This window comes from Coregonus lavaretus (assembly GCF_964263955.1).
Source record: "Coregonus lavaretus genome assembly, chromosome: 10".
NCBI classification, from domain to species: domain Eukaryota; kingdom Metazoa; phylum Chordata; class Actinopteri; order Salmoniformes; family Salmonidae; genus Coregonus; species Coregonus lavaretus.
In genome coordinates, this window is record NC_139997.1 from 6,869,485 (window position 1) to 6,887,181 (window position 17,697).

Genomic DNA, 17,697 nt, shown 5'->3' on the forward strand with positions numbered 1-17,697 from the left:
TGGATAAGAGCGTCTGCTAAATGACTAAAAAAATATATATTTTTTAATGTAGGCGCCAAGGGTTCCCATCTAGAAGCACGGTTAGACTGTTCCTACAGTTTTACTTCGGTACTGCAGTTTAACTGACATCCGGCCCAGAAAGACAATTTCCATACACGGCCACATAGTGAAGTCAGATTGGAATATTCCTAATAAGACACTTTAGTCATCACCTTTTTGCAGGGCTTGACTTGGGATTAAAGAAGTGCAGGAACTATCTTTTAGTCCATCCATTAGACTACAGTTGAAGTCGGAAGTTTACATACACCTTAGCCAAATACATTTAAACTCAGTTTTTCACAATTCCTGACATTTAATCCTAGTAAAAAAGCCCTGTTTTAGGTCAGTTAGGATCACCACTTTATTTTAAGAATGTGAAATGTCAGAATAATAGTAGAGAGAATGATTTATTTCAGCTTTTATTTCTTTCATCACATTCCCAGTGGGTCAATTAGTATTTGGTAGCATTGCCTTTAAATTGTTTAACTTGGGTCAAACGTTTCAGGTAGCCTTCCACAAGCTTCCCACAATAAGTTGGGTGAATTTTGGCCCATTCCTCCTGACAGAGCTGGTGTAACTGAGTCAGGTTTGTAGGCCTCCTTGCTCGCACACGCTTTTTCAGTTCTGCCCACAAATGTTCTATAGCAGGGTTCTTCAATTCCGGTCCTGGAGGGCCGAAACGCTTCTGTTTTTTATTTCTACCTGGTAGTTAATTGCACTCACCTGGTGTCCCAGGTCTGAATTAGCCCCTGATTAGAAGGAGAGGATGAAAAACAGAGGTGTTTCGGCCCTCCAGGACCGGAATAGAAGAACCCTGTTCTATAGGATTGAGGTCAGGGCTTTGTGATGGCAACTCCAATACCTTGACTTTGTTGTCCTTAAGCCATTTTTCCACAACTTTGGAAGTATGCTTGGAGTCACTGTCCATTTGGAAGACCAATTTGCAACCAAGCTTTAACTTCCTGACTGATCAAATCAAATCACATTTTATTGGCCACATGCGCCGAATACAACAGGTGTAGACATTACAGTGAAATGCTTACTTACACCCCTTAACCAACAATGCATTTATTTTTTAATAAAAAAAAGTAAAATTAAACAACAACAAAAAAGTGTTGAGAAAAAACGAGCAGAAGTCAAATAAAATAACAGTAGGGAGGCTATATATACAGGGGGGTACCAGTGCAGAGTCAATGTGCGGAGATGCTGCTTCAATATATCCACATAATTTTCCTTCCTCATGATGCCATCTATTTTGTGAAGTGCACCAGTCCCTCCTGCAGCAAAGCACCCCCACAGCATGATGCTGCCACCCCTTTATCCCCATGTGCAGTTGCAAACCGTAGTCTGGCTTTTTTATGGCAGTTTTGGAGCAGTGGCTTCTTCCTTGCTGAGCGGCCTTTCAGGTTTATTTTTTATTTTTTTTATTTCACCTTTATTTAACCAGGTAAGCCAGTTGAGAACAAGTTCTCATTTACAACTGCGACCTGGCCAAGATAAAGCAAAGCAGTGCGATAAAAACAACACAGAGTTACATATGGGGTAAAAAAACATAAAGTCAAAAATACAACAGAAAATATATATACAGTGTGTGCAAATGTAGCAAGTTATGGAGGTAAGGCAATAAATAGGCTATAGTGCAAAATAATGACAATAGTATTAACACTGGAATGCTAGATGTGCAAGAGATTATGTGCAAATAGAGATACTGGGGTGCAAAAGAGCAAAATAAATAACAATATAGGGATGAGGTAGTTGGGTGGGCTAATTTCAGATGGGCTGTGTACAGGTGCAGTGATCGGTAAGGTGCTCTGACAACTGATGCTTAAAGTTAGTGAGGGAGATAAGAGTCTCCAGCTTCAGAGATTTTTGCAATTCGTTCCAGTCATTGGCAGCAGAGAACTGGAAGGAATGGCGGCCAAAGGAGGTTATGTCGATATAGGACTCGTTTTACTGTGGATATAGATACTTTTGTACCTGCTTCCTCCAGCATCTTCACAAGGTCCTTTGCTGTTGTTCTGGGATTGATTTGCACTTTTCGCACCAAAGTACGTTCATCTCTAGGAGACAGACCGCGTCTCCTTCCTGAGCGGTATGACGGCTGCGTGGTCCCATGGTGTTTATACTTGCGTACTATTGTTTGTACAGATGAACGTGGTACCTTCAGGCGTTTGGAAATTGCTCCCAAGGATGAACCAGACTTGTGAAGGTCTACAATCTTTTTTCTGAGGTCTTGGCTGATTTCTTTTGATTTTCCCATGATGTCAAGCAAAGAGGCACTGAGTTTGAAGGTAGGCCTTGAAATACATCCACAGGTACACCTCCAATTGACTCAAATGGTGTCAATTAGCCTATCAGAAGCTTCTAAAGCCATGACATCATTTTCTGGAATTTTCCAAGCTGTTTAAAGGCACAGTCAGCTTAGTGTATGTAAACTTCTGACCCACTGGAATTGTGATACAGTGAATTATAAGTGAAATAATCTGTCTGTAAACAATTGTTGGAAAAATTACTTGTGTCATGCACAAAGTAGATGTCCTAACCGACTTTCCAAAACTATAGTTTGTTAACAAGAAATGTGTGGAGTGGTTGAAAAACGAGTTTTAATGACTCCAACCTAAGTGTATGTAAACTTCTGACTTCAACTGTATATCTTTTTATTTTTTGTGCCTGTTTTGCATGTGTCACGAGAATTTCTATCTCTAATTAAACTCAAGCTTGAATAATTCCCAGAGGTTGTAAGGCATGTTTTAATCATGAATTAAACAAGGTCCACAACCAGCAAGAATAATCTGTATGTTTATTCATGAGAGCTCTCGCACCAAAAAACACACACACCCTTTTTATATCCCTTCACACAAAGGAACTTTGCTCCGCCCACCTTTAGGCGGCCTGTACATTTCCACAATATAGAATGATTAACCAGTTTCTAGGTCCCCTCCCTCCTGGAATGTTTGTCTCAGCAGTTTCTACTCCCCCCTCGGTTAGTGGTTTTATACTACATTATAACTCTAACACAGTTCACACATTTTTACCGTATTTGGGGTGAAATCCTTTAGTCATTATTTTAAAAATACAAATTCATCTATCAGCATGTTATTTTGGCATTAATACGTGTCACATATCGGTTTGTAATAAAAACAAAGAGAGTCGCACACTCCATATGTATAACCTCCCAGTAATTTATTGGGTAAAAAACCACCAACGTTTCGGCATCACTGTGCCGTGCCATCTTCAGTTTGCAAACAATGTTTAAAAAATGTATCTTTGAGTTAATAAAGCCGCATACAAACATGTTCTCTTTTTTGCTTTCTTGAGTAAGGCAGTTCCAAAATGCAGGTGTTTCAGCCTAGCTCAGTGCTTTCTGTGGTGGTGGGGCAGCCAGCGGAAATTGAGTGTAGGGGTTGTTAATGTTCTCTAGTTGCGCCGTGATTGGCTCAGTGTACTGTCACACATGGGTACACTTTGTCACCGCAAAATCTACTGGTAGAGCTCGAAAATTCAAGCCCCTTGGGTGCTGCCATAGACTTACATTAGAAGTGCCCATCGAAGAAGGCTCAAGGTCATTGGCCACAGATAAAATTACGTCAAATCATCTTATATCTACCATAGCTTTGATTGGACTAATCATGTCAACATCACACTTTCAAATTCAAATTGGACAAGGAGTCATCATCATGCATCAAGTCGGCAATCTACTGGCTAATCCTTTTCAGTCCTTGTCATTTGAAGAGAAATGATAGATAAAACGTATCGGTGCTCATCGGCCATTGGACATAAACATTACACAACAAGTTGGAAATCGCAAATTCAACAATGAGTGCTAAGGCGCCACTGCAGCCCTGGGTTTGTTCCCAGGCTGTGACCAGGAGACCCATGAGGCGGCGCACAATTGTTCCAGCGTTGTCCGGGTTACGGGAGGGTTTGGCCGGCCGGGATGTCCATGTCTCATCGTGCTCTAGCTACTCCTAGTGGCGGGCCGGGCAACTGCAAGCTGACTTCGGTACTCAGTTCGACAGTGTTTCCTCCGACACATTGGTGTGGCTGGCTTCCGGGTTAAGCGAACAGTGTGTCAAGAAGCAGTGTGTCTTGGCTCTCGACCTTCGCCGAGTCCGTAGGGGAGTTGCAGCGATGAGACAAGATCGTAACTACAAATTGAATATCACGAAAAAGGGGGTAACGCCATGGGCCAGAAAAGTTTGAATACATTGGCCATGCTGTCAATCCAGTATGACTTCTGCTGCGTTCAAAACAACTGTAAACTCAGAACTGGGAAATCTCAGACTTCAGTGAGTTGAAGAAAACTGGGAACTCTGATAAAACTAGCTCCGACTGGGAAAATATGGAACATAATTTTGAACGGTCATCCAACTCGGAATTCCAAATCGGGATTACGGGCCTCTTCCTAGAGCCCACAAGAAGGACCGCCGCGCCACCTTCCTGTTCAAGTGAGCACAACAAGGTGAGTCCAAAAATGTATTGTATGATAAATTATGTAACATGCCAGAGAATATGTATACTGTAGCTAAGAAAGTAATACTAAGTGTGTGTTGTGTAGTAAGCTGTTAGTAGCCCATGTGCCTCACCCTAATAATTTGGTTCCTTTCCCCCTCATAACGTAGCCTACTGTTCTGACTTGGTGGTGCACATGTAGCCTATAACCTGTTATAGAGAAATGTAATCATCGAATATTGTAAGAGCTTTCATTGTCTGCTTATATGCCCCCTTTATTTATCCTACGGTTCTGACTTGGTGTACAGGGAGAATACTGTAAGAACGGCCCATGTTCTGAATTCTGTTGCTGTACATTTCAAAAGTGCTGAACAAATAGTTATATTGACTACGTCCGTCCTAGCTCGCTCATTAATGTCTTAATCGAAATTACGGATTGCCTCTTATCCGCTCGTCGTACCCTTATGCCATAGTTTGTACATCTCAACTGTCAGTAGTACCATATTTGTTTAAGCAAGTCAGCAAGATCAGCTATGTTTTTTTTTTAAGGCAGTAAATGAGGCTGAATTAACTGTTTCGCTGCCAGACAAGGCTCCGCTGATAGCCAGGCTCTGTCGTAGCCGGCCGCGACCGGGAGACCCATGGGGCGGCGCACAATTGGCCCAGCGTCGTCCAGGGTAGGGGAGGGAATGGCCGGCAGGGATGTAGCTCAGTTGGTAGAGCATGGCGTTTGCAACGCCAGGGTTGTGGGTTCGATTCCCATGGGGGGTATGAAAAATAAAAAATAATAATGTATGCACTCACTAACTGTAAGTCGCTCTGGATAAGAGCGTCTGCTAAATGACTAAAATGTAAAAATGTAAAATATGGTAAGGATTCACTCCATGGTGCTGAAAATAAGCTCTGCTGTTGGGACAATAGAGGGGAATCCCAGTTTTCCAACGGTGCAGATTTATTTAGGCTTTCTACAGTGCCGGTGGAAAGGCGACAACGACATGAATAGTTAACTAGCGAGATAACTGCTACAAGTTATGTTTTGAATTAGCTATTTATTTAGTCTGTTTGTCATTATTTTATTTATGTCCTGCTCTCTCTCCTCGGGCAGCGGCCCACTCGCACTGGCACTCGCACTGGCACACACACTGGCACTCGCACTGGCACTCGCACTGGCACACACAGACATGCACTGGCACACACACTGGCACTCGCACTGGCACACACAGACATGCACTGGCACACACACTGGCACTCGCACTGGCACACACAGACACACACTGGCACACACACTGGCACTCGCACTGGCACACACAGACACACACTGGCACACACACTGGCACTCGCACTGGCACACACAGACATGCACTGAAAGGTCATTCCGATGATGGCTGATATGTAGATTTTTAAGTGATTGATAATATTTAAGTTTGCCTTCATGAATGCCATTAACAAAAATTGTTAAACTAATTCATACCTGCCAACTTTTCAAAAAACCTTGGAGTGAGATTTTGTCCAGGGTCCGCCTGGGTCCTGCAGTCGGTGAAAAGCAATTGCACTGCCTGCGTCTCAGAACTGCGGCCGCCTTGATCTCATGAGGTTATCGTTGCCCACGTGTGCATGACGTCAGAGAAAGTCGGGATCAAGTCGGACACAAATCTAACCAGCATGCATTGGGCGGTGATCGCCGGTGATCGATTCTGCGCAGACCTGGCTCATCTCAAATGAGCCTCTTGTCTATGATCTGTCGGCATGGTTATACTGGCCTATGGCCTTCTTGGAGGCCTTGATTATATCGGAGGGGGGCTCCCATTTGAAGCAGGGCTCCAGATTGGCCATTTTATGGTCATTATTGAGGACAAGGTGCCATCCAATGCTTGGCTGTTTCTTCTCTTGGTTTTGTTCAGTCCCACAACTGAAAACACCCTCTCAGCATCTGCGTTTGCATGGGGCAACACCAGGACAAGCTTGGCGACGGCAGCAAGCCTCTCAAATTCTTTGGCTCCTGTCACCTATGGAAAATGCACCAAAACACAATGGAAAAACATACCTTGATTTTTGATTGATTAATACTGTAAGTATACTGTAGGTTGATCCATTAACAAAGTTCAGATAAAAACATGCATAATTTGCAACATGCATGACACATATGACCACCGCATTCTTATTGGCAGACTAAATAGCCTTGGTTTCTCAAATGACTGCCTCGCCTGGTTCACCAACTACTTCTCAGATAGAGTTCAATGTGTCAAATCGGAGGGCCTGTTGTCTGGACCTATGGCAGTCTCTATGGGGGTGCCACAGGGTTCAATTCTTGGGCCGACTCTTTTCTCTGTGTATATCAATGACGTCGCTCTTGCTGCTGGTGACTCTCAGATCCACCTCTACGCAGACGACACCATTTTGTATACATCTGGCCCTTCATTGGACACTGTGTTAACAAACCTCCAAACGAGCTTCAATGCCATACAACACTCCTTCAGTAGCCTCCAACTGCTCTTAAACACTAGTAAAACTAAATGCATGCTCTTCAACCGAACGCTGCTTGCACCCGCCCACCCGACTAGAATCACTACTCTCGACGGGTCTGACCTAGAGTATGTGGACAACTACAAATATCTAGGTGTCTGGTTAGACTGTAAACTCTCCTTCCAGACTCACATTAAGAATCTCCAATCCAAAGTTACATCTAGAATCGGTTTCCTATTTCGCAACATGCTGCCAAACATGCCCTCGTAAAACTGACTATCCTACCGATCCTTGACTTCGGCGATGTCATTTACAAAATAGCCTCCAACACTCTACTCAGAAAATTGGATGTAGTCTATCACAGTGCCATCCGTTTTGTCTCCAAAGCCCCATATACTACCCACCACTGTGACCTGTACGCTCTTGTTGGCTGGTCCTCACTACATATTCGTCGCCAAACCCACTGGCTCCAGGCCATCTATAAATCACTGCTAGGCAAATCCCTGCCTTATCTTAGCTCATTGGTCACCATAGCAACACCCACCCGTAGTATGCGCTCCAGCAGGTATATCTCACTGGTCAACCCCAAAGCCAACACCTCCTTTGGCCGCCATTCCTTCCAGTTCTCTGCTGCCAATGACTGGAACAAATTGCAAAAATCTCTGAAGCTGGAGACACTTATCTCCCTCACTAACTTTAAGCATCAGTTGTCAGAGCACCTTACCGATCACTGCACCTGTACACAGCCCATTTGAAATTAGCCCGCCCATCTACCTCATCCCTATATTATTATTTATTTTGCTAATTTATACCCCAGTATCTCTATTTGCACATCATCTCTTGCACATCTATCATTCCAGTGTTAATACTAATTGTAATTATTTTGCACTATAGCGTATTTATTGCCTTACCTCCATAACTTGCTACATTTGCACACACTGTATATATATTTATTTCTGTTGTATTTTGGACTTTGTTTTGTTTTACCCCATATGTAACTCTGTGTTGTTGTTTTTAATCGCACTGCTTTGCTTTATCTTGGCCAGGTCGCAGTTGTAAATGAGAACTTGTTCTCAACTGGTTTACCTGGTTAAATAAAGGTGAAATAAAAAATAAAAAATAAATATGCATGCAACAATTTTAAGCAACAGATGTAGCCAAGCCACACCTGCCAAAAGGAAAGACAACAAAGGAAAAAATGTTTACCTTATGCTTCCAGGTTGCCATTTCAGCCCAGAAACTTTCCATTTCAGTTTCGTCCTGCAGGGATATCATTGGCATGGTCTGATCATTTAGAAACTCCTCACCCAGAAGATCATGCTCCTCTGGCCCATGGTATGGGAGGAGATGGGGAAACCTATTTATGAAAGTAGAGTTACAAGTTGTTACGTTTTAGGTATATAGTCATCAACCAGCAGCAGTTCATACACATCTTTGAGGAGAATCCACATAAGAATATATCATGTGCAGTTTAGGAGTGAACACAGGGTATTTTAGCTAAGATGATAGACAATAATTAGAGAAAAAAACTAACCTTTCAACAAAGTACAGGACATCTTCGATGTCATTTTCAGCCCTCTGCCGTACATCTACAAATTGTGCGTGCTTGATCAGTGGCTCTTCCAGTGGCAGCTTCTTAAGTGCATAGTCCACAGCACTTGTCAGGAAACACAACACAGCTTCATGGAATGAATCCACCTGCTGTGGTGTGATGTCACCCTCGTCGAGTAATCTGTTAAGTTTAGCCCTGGTTGTGAACCCAATACAGCATATCGGTATAAGGTACAAGGCTAAATATCACATATCACAGTGTTTGATCATAATAATAGTCAAATACTAACCTGGTAAATGGTTTGCCTTTTCTTTAAAGGCAATTTCACAAGGCTCCTCGTGGCACTGCAGAGCTGCTGGAACCATAAACTTGGAACATAGCTTGCGTACGAATTTCACCATCTATAACAGACATTTACAAAAATAGTAGGTGAAACCTGTTTTAGAGGATCCCTGCAGATATCAGCAAGAAACACACAATGGATAAAAACAGCAAAATCCAATCCCACCTCATCATGTAACAAAAATATTGATGACTGCTCTCTCTGAAGCAGCAAGTTGAAAGAAGTGAAAGTTGGTATGGTGGCTTGGAAGAACAGCAGGTACACTTCTGTCATGGGGTCAGTGAATGTCTGCACAAGTCTACTTCTATTGCACGCATTTCCTGTATTTATGTTAAATTCTTTGGAATACATCTTACCTGTTCGAAATCAGCTGAGTTTACATTCACCACACTAAATCATGTTCACACGCACAAACAAATAATTTATTTCAAGATTTAAAGTTTAAGAGAGTGAGTACTCAATTGGACGACATTTCATTGTTACATACCTAGTCTCAGCTCAGCTTCTTTTCAGACTTCTTGAGGTAGTGACCGTTTCTTCTCCTGTTGTCTTTCGCGGTAATGGTATCTCTTCTTCTGTCGCTAACTTCGGGGTGCAGCGCATATGGTTCAGTGGCGCTCATCAGCGCCATCTACCGTCGGGGAGTTTGAAAAAAGGAACGAACGAGTCTCGGCCGATTTTTTTTGCGTGAGAGCGTGTGAAAACAGGCAAAAACGTGTGTCACACGGCGAAAGCGTGAGAGTTGGCAGCTCTGCTAATTTCCATGACTTTTCATGACCTTACAAACCCTAATTTGACAACTTGGAAGAGCGCGTCATGCGCATTCAGGCTGGCGTATTTTCAAGCTGACAGCCTCCTCTCACGCACAGATTCCCAGACTAGTGGCAAATGAACTTGAATAAAGCGGAATCAGGAAATGAATGCCCACTCTTCATTGCTATTCAATGCAGATCCCGCCTTCATTCCGCTTTGATCAACCTTTTTTTGCCTCAGTGTGTGAATCTGGGCGCTCCGGGCAGCTCCAGCCCAAGTCAAGTACTGCCTTTGTGCACAAAACTCCCATTGAATTATTCAAATTATTTTAGCTGAGGCAGATTTTTTTTCCATCACTCACTAAATTCATCCAATGTCTACATGTTTTTGGATGAGGTGATGACGTCGTCGCTGCTCCCTGTGCGCACTGAGTGCTAGTGCACATGTGATTTTGGTCCTTGGTCCATATAAACCGGATGCAAGCCAGATATAGGAAGTCCATGAATCGGTTTATGGGAATGTGAGTAGATTACCTTGAAAACAATGGTCGGACATCTTGGACGGAGTCTCCAGTTCTTATTATACCTCAGTGCTAGGCGCAAATCGGACAATCTGTATTAATAAAACCCAATAATGCAACACACTTTGAAATGCGGGGGACCATCCACTTGACAAAAGTGATCCGCTCGAACGCGCCCATTCTCTCTGTTTGAGCCTGCATGCACATTAACCATCAATGCGGAATACAGGGACAATAGAAAACATCTATCGATTGACATTGACTTCAGAAATAAGAAAAACTCAACATTTCTCCCATTAATGAATTGACCCTCCTCAAATGTTTGTACAAGTCTGTATTATTCCAAACAAATAAAATTACAGCTCCTGACACTGCGATTGCATGGAATCTCACTTCCATACAGAACTACAGCTCCCAGAATCCAAGCCTCCACGTACCGGACTGAACGTCACATTCTTGCATTCCTCCTGCTTGTGTCGGGAAGCGTAATCTTTTCTTTCCGCGAACACGTTTTTCTCCCGAGAAATACACGGATGACACGGCGAGTTTAATATCAGGAGGTGCTCCCGGATTCCCCAGCTGTCCGAATCCAAGATTTGGGTGAGGATCTATTGTTTTCTGTCCTGTAGATCGTTTTGAAATAACGTTTGCCGGTTGAGTGTTCAGCTACAGTAGGGTAGTTAGCTAGCTACGGTGTGTAGTTAACCAGATCCAATGCGCTGGATTTTGTGTAAATTGTCGCTGCGCCCTGTGGCTAAATGATGATGATGTTGAGTACATTTCAACTGATTGTGGCATGCCATAAAACTGTGACTGCCTTGTAACTATAGTTATTACAGGCAACGTTTGGCTTTGAGTTTGAGGATTAATTAAACTAAATTACATTTGCATTTGTTGACTATCAAAATGTCCTATACAGACTTCCTAATCAGACAAACCTGTTGACATTTTATTAGCTAGCCTGCCAGCTAGGATTGTATGACTAGGCAGCTAGTTCGTTAGCTTGCTAACTAGATACCTAACTACTATATAACTGCATTCCTTGTTTTTTGTTAAGGGCTATCTATCTATCTATCTATCTATCTAGCTAAATTCATCTACCTCGGTTGCATCACCTTTGTTAGATGCAGACGGCAGACCCAGCCAGGCAGGCAGCGTAGGGCGTGGAAGCGCCGGAGGCCGGACAGATGTGTGGTCATTCTTCTGGCACTCAACACATTTCCTGGCTCGCGTCCTGCAAAATAGAACACCGAAAGATTCCATATCTAACGGTTTGGTATCCGAAATCCGTTTTTGTTGTTATTATTAGCCGATTTTTGTTACGCTCAAAAAAACATTAAAGATAGACCCAGCTGAGACCGTTAGATGCTATATTTTACCAGCTAGCCCTGGCATATACAGTGCCAAAATAGCCAGTCAGGTGAGTGCAACCCTGGCCTAACGCATTAGCTAGCTAGCGATGCTAGCTGAGTTTTTGATCGGAATACATTTACTTGGTCATTTAGCTAGTTGGCTACCTAGCCACACATAAAAGGGAAACTGGTTGTACAAATCTTTGACCTACCTAACTAGCTAGCTAGTAAGTTAGATAACTACTGACTAATTACATGACTTGTTGTTGGTTACATCATGAAGGCATTGCTTCATTTAACAGTTACAGAAGGCCCTCCAGGTTATTCACTACCCTAGATTCCTTGGATTCCTAAAGAGATTATGTCTGAACAACACCAATCAAATGTAATGGAAACGAATGTCTGCACTAGTGCAGAATTTAAACAGAGGCAAGCTCATACAAGTTCAGTTGGCATGGTTCTCTGAGGTTGAAGGCTTATTGTAACAAACACGTTTTTCCTGAGATGTAATTATTTACAGTGCCTTTGGGAAAGTATTCGGACCCCTTGACTTTTTCCAGATTTTGTTATGTTACAGCCTCATTTTAAAATGAATTAAATAAATAGAAGTCCTGAGCAATCTACACACACTACCCCATAATGACAAAGCGAAAACAGTTTTTTTGGACATTTTAGCTAATTTATTAAAAATGAAAAACAGAAATACCTTATTTACATAAGTATTCAGACCCTTTGCAATGAGACTCGAAATTGAGCTCAGGTGCATCCTGTTCCCATTGATCATCCTTGAGATGTTTCTACAACTTGGTTGGAGTCCACCAGTGGTAAATTCAATTGATTGCACATGATTTGGAAAGGCACACAAATGTCTATATAATGTCAGAGCAAAAACCGTAGAACTCCGAGACAGAATTGTGTCGAGGCACAGATCTGGGAAAGGGTACCAAAACAATTCTGCAGCATTGAAGGTCCCCAAGAACACAGTGGCCTCCATCAATCTTAAATGGAATAAGTTTAGAACCACCAAGACTCTTCCTAGAGCTGGCCGCCCGGCCATACTGAACAATCGGGGGAGAAGGGCCTAGGTCAGGGAGGTGACCAAGAATCCGATGCTCACTCTGACAGAGCTCTAGAGTTTGTCTGTGGAGATGGGATAACCTTCCAGAAGGACAACCATCTCTGCAGCACTCCAACAATCAGGCCTTTATGGTAGAGTGGCCAGACGGAAGCCACTCCTCAGTAAAAGGCACATGACAGCCCGCTTGGAGTTTGCCAAAAGACAGCTAAAGAATCTCAGACCACGAGAAACAAGATTCTCTGGTCTGATGAAACCAAGATTGAACTCTTTGGCCTGAATGCCAAGCGTCATGTCTGGAGGAAACCTGGCACCATCCCTACGGTGAAGCATGGTGGTGGTAGCATCATGCTGAGGGGATGTTTTTCAGCGGTAGGGACTGGGAGACTAGTCAGGATCGAGGGAAAGATGAACGGAGCACAGAGAGACTGGGGTGAAGGTTCACCTTTCAATACGAACCAAAGCACACAGCCAAAACAATGCAGGAGTGGCATTGGGACAAGTCTCTGAATTTCCTTGAGTGGGCCAGCCAGAGCCCAGAATTGAACCCGATCGAACATCTCTGGAGAGACCTGAAAATAGCTGTGCAGCGACGCTCCCCATCCAACCTGACAGAGATTGAGAGTATTTGCAGTGAAGAATGGGAGAAACTCCCCAAATACAGGTGTGCCAAGCTTGCAGCGTCATACCCAAGAAGACTCTATGCTGTAATCGCTGCCAAAGGTGCTTCAACAAAGTACTGAGTAAAAGGTCTGAATACTTATGTAAATGTGATATTTCAGTTTTTAATTTTTAATACATTTACAAGAAAATTGAAAACTGTTTTTGCTTTGTCGTTAATGGGTATTGTGTGTAGATTGATGAGGAAAAAATACAATTTAATACATTTTAGAATAAGGCTGTAACGTAACAAAATGTGGAAAAAGTCAAGCGGTCTGAATACTTTCCAAATGCACTGTATGCTTTTGTCTCAAAGTATGTGTCTATCTATGTTCATGGGTGGGGGTATGTGGGGGTTGATGCATTCAAACAAGTTGCCCACCCCACTGACTGATAAAGGCTTGTTGCATGCATACACACAATAGGATGCATTTGAAAAGATTACTGCTGGCACTAACAAGCTCATGGATCTGTAGCACCAAACAGTGGTATTTGAAGACATTGATGTGGAATATGGCTGCTGCCCGTATGCTGTGTCTGTTGTGTAAGTGGTAGGTCAGGTTTAACCAGTGTCCTCTGCCTTTTTGCTCTTATGGAAAACACAATTATCTAAGGGAGAGAGTACAGTAGTTATCTGCATGATGTCAAGACAGACTACACCTAGTTTCTGCCATATTGCTTTCATATATCCAGTTATATTAGATCTGTGAAGGGTATCGAACGAGAGCAGATGGGAGGAAACATCTTCCTGGAATGAAACACAGCCCCATAGAGATCATATCATGTATTGTTCTATATGTAATGGGATTCATGTTATTGTATGCACAGCCTGCCTGGGCCTCTTTCATCAGGGTCTGGGCAGTGTTCTGTGTCAACTTAGGCTGCAGTGTTTTGTGTCAGGTCAGCCTGGGCAAAGGCCAGCCAGTTATCGAACCTAAGTGCTCTCTGCATTGATTTCTGTTGCCTACTAATGCAGTCCTGGGGTCACAGCCTATGGCCCTCTGTCACCACAGTGACAAGACCTGAGATGATGATCTAACTCAGTGGTTCCCAACCTTTTTCGGTTACTGTCCCACCAACTGAATTTTGCTCTGGCCGGAGTACCCATGAAGTGCCCCCTCGTGCATTTTACCGGTAAGCACATGGTCTCATGAGTCTTCTCAGGTACCTCCTGTGGCTAGGCCAAATACCCCCAGGGGTCCTAGTACCCCTGGTTGGGAACCACTGGACTAGATGACCTGGCTGGAAATCAGGTGACCTCAAGTCCTCAACTGAACTACAGTGTTGTTACTGTGATGCAGAAAGCCAAGCTAGTGTAACTGTTTTATGCCGTGGTTCACTGTACTTTTTGAGCCAATCTTTTAAGCAGTATTGTAAGTGTGGGCAGCTATGGAGGATGAAATAAAACATATTTTTTATTTATGTCAGAATGATTGGATAAATCGACAAGAAGTGCTCAGTGGCCCACATTCCATTTTATAATATTAAGCAGGGAACTGCACTAGATGGAATAGGCCTTTCAGTGCATTAGAAGCAGTGAGCAGCACATTCTGAAATAAATCAAGTATGGGTCATTAAACTGGTGAGGAGCACATTGGGAGGAACAGAAAGATTAACTTAGGATATATAGACCGCTTTAACCCCTAAGTTTTAGGGGAGTTTGGTTTGAGACACTTGCTTAGCTTGTTGTTGTCTCTGTAGTCAATACTTTTAACCACACAGTGTTGCTCCTGTTATTTGGTCACGATTTGCCTTGGAATATATCTTTCAGCAGCTTGGTGTGGTTTAGCTTCTTCGATTTGTTGGTGACTGGTAACAGTTTCACTAATGCCACCCAAAGTCATCTGCTTAATTATCTTTGTTCACTGGCCACTGTAGCTAGTCCTGGATAGCTTACTACTCCTGTCAACGTTCTTTTGTTGACAGAAAGATTTGAGGCCTTAGGCTAGATTTCCTGTCCTGGCTGAAAATACATTATTGTATTTGTGCCACAATAGGCCTACTACGTGTATTATTTCGTGCATACATTATGCACACGTTTTTATTTTTTTTCAGGCCTTGTGCATCAAGCCTGAGGCTTTGATGGTGAGCCAGGCATTTAGGGCAGCCCAGTGGGCCTATACCATGCCTGCACGCCCCAGTCCCTGCCCCAGTCCCTGGCCCTAGTCCCTGCCCTAGTCCCAGTCCCTGCCCCAGTCCCTGCCCCAGTCCCTGCCCCAGTCCCTGCCCCAGTCCCTGCCCCAGTCCCTGGCCCTGCCCCAGTCCCTGGCCCTGCCCCAGTCCCTGGCCCTGCCCCAGTCCCTGGCCCTGCCCCAGTCCCTGCCCCTGCCCCAGTCCCTGCCCCTGCCCCAGTCCCTGCCCCCCCACCAATGACTCACCAGGGTCAAGCCCCTCAGTGCAGCCATGACAGCCTCTTCTCTACCTAGCATAGCAGATTGAGATTCAGCTCACGCTCACACAGAACTGTTTACCCACGCTGTAGTGTCGTTGCATTTCATTTCAGCAATCCATGACACCCACCATCTCAGATTGTACTGAAATGGTTTATGTAGCTAGAAACAGATAAGATAAGCATTCCTGCAACATTATTTAGTTGAAAAACTATTTGAAATTAAGATAATCAATTGAACCCAAATTGGCCATTTCAATTTGTAGGATTCATTTAATATTCAATAAATATAGTACCCAGCATCCGATTTGTACCAAACCTCTTATTAACAATTTAAGACGTGAGGAATCCAAATAAATGGTCAAAAGCCATCCACGGACCCCCCAAATCCCACATCAAGCCCATCCCTGTATACAGTATCAGTTATCCGTTTGACAAGTAGTATGAAGCTGCGGCTTGAAGTAATGTTTATTCATACTATATCATTTATTCTCAGTGATTTTTCTTCTTCTTCCTGTTCAGAGAAATTAGCCATTGAAGTCACTTGCATTTTCCCCTATTTCAATTAGTGTGAAAGTACCAGGTCATCTACATATTGTTGTCATAATATCACAGCATGGCGCCTAATTTGTGGGCAGAGGTTAGGCCTACAGCATATCTCTCTGGCTTGATTTGGGTAAAGGCCTACAAGCCTATTTGTGTCATAGACCTAAACCATTTAGGCCATAATGTCTGTCCATTTGCCTTTCTGTGAGTATGAAAATGTATGCACTCACTAACTGTAAGTCGCTCTGGATAAGAGCGTCTGCTAAATGACTAAAATGTAAATGTATGTGTGAGTAATGTGTAGTTATTCTTATCGCAAGCTAACAGTGTTTGTTTAGTCACTCACTCAGTTGATAGTGTAGCTGTGTGTGTTTTGTGTATAACCTTCCTGTCTCTCAGGACCTACGGGGAAAGGCTAACTAGTGTACATACAGTGTACTGCTGTCTCTATGCATCAATGCATCTTTAGTCAGTCAGTCTGTAGTCAGTGTGCCTGGGAGTGAAATCATCACAGAGTGATGGATTGTGCGGGGTGTATTGTGGTGTGGAATGTGCTGGCAGTGGAGGGCATTCCACTGACAGACCTGCACACAGAGCACACCATAAACAGTCCTCTGTGTGTGTTTTGTTGTGTGTGTGTATATGTATGTGCTGTACTTGCATGCCGTAGCCTGCTCTGAACTCTGCCGCCTTAACACATTTTGTGTGATTGCTCGTCTAGGTCTACCGGTATCCTTTAACCAACTCTTAGCTAGAGTGGCTAGTGGCTACACATGTATAGTCAGAGGCTAGTGCTGGTGGTAGGTTATAGGCTATCACTGATAATGCTCTTCTGTGGAATGGTATCAGCATTGAAAAAGAAGACAGCCATGGCAGACGTAGGCCTACTCTGAATGATATTGTTAAGTTAGTATAACACCCATTCATTCAACATTAGTGATGAAGCTTTGTTCTGGGGCTGACCTTATCCCTCCCGCTTCTCACAACATGAAGGATGGGAGTTTAGGCCTATGTATTTATGCTAGTAGTGTCCATAACTGTAAGAGGCTTAGTCGGATGGTGAGTAAGCAAATACAATGACATGTTATTCGTCACATGCGTCGTAAACAACAGGTGTGGACTAACAGTGAAATGCTTATCTATGGGCCCTTCCCAACAATAAGTAACGATGACTTGGCTATATAGAAGGGGTACCAGTACCGAGTTGATGTGCAGGGGGGTACGCCTTTGACTGCCACTGTGTTGGTTTTGAATTCCTCTACCACCACATCCAGTGACACACACACACACACACACATTAGGGCTTGGCATGAACTTTATTTTTACTTGTCTGAAAGCTCAAGTCACTTTGTGCCCAAAAAAGGGTAACTCCATGGGCCAAATATGTGACTAAAAATTGTGTTGTAAGATGCAAGGAACCACTTCACAAAATAAAATGATTTATCACTGGTATTGACAATGGAAGGATGCCGGTCTCTGATCCCATGTATTATATCTCCTGCCGGTGTGGCCTTGAGCAAGGCACTTAACCCACCACAAAGTCAAATACTGCA

General features: G+C 43.4%; 1 protein-coding gene across 1 annotated transcript in view; it reads left to right on the forward strand.

Moving 5' to 3' along the window:
* Positions 1–10,656: 10,656 nt before the first annotated feature.
* LOC311135807 (CBP80/20-dependent translation initiation factor-like) overlaps positions 10,657–17,697 on the forward strand; it is a gene marked incomplete at its 3' end in the record, with an annotated part of 115,612 nt that continues 108,571 nt past the window's right edge. The window contains exon 1 of the mRNA XM_084169848.1: positions 10,657–10,722. The remainder of the gene's footprint in view (positions 10,723–17,697) is intronic.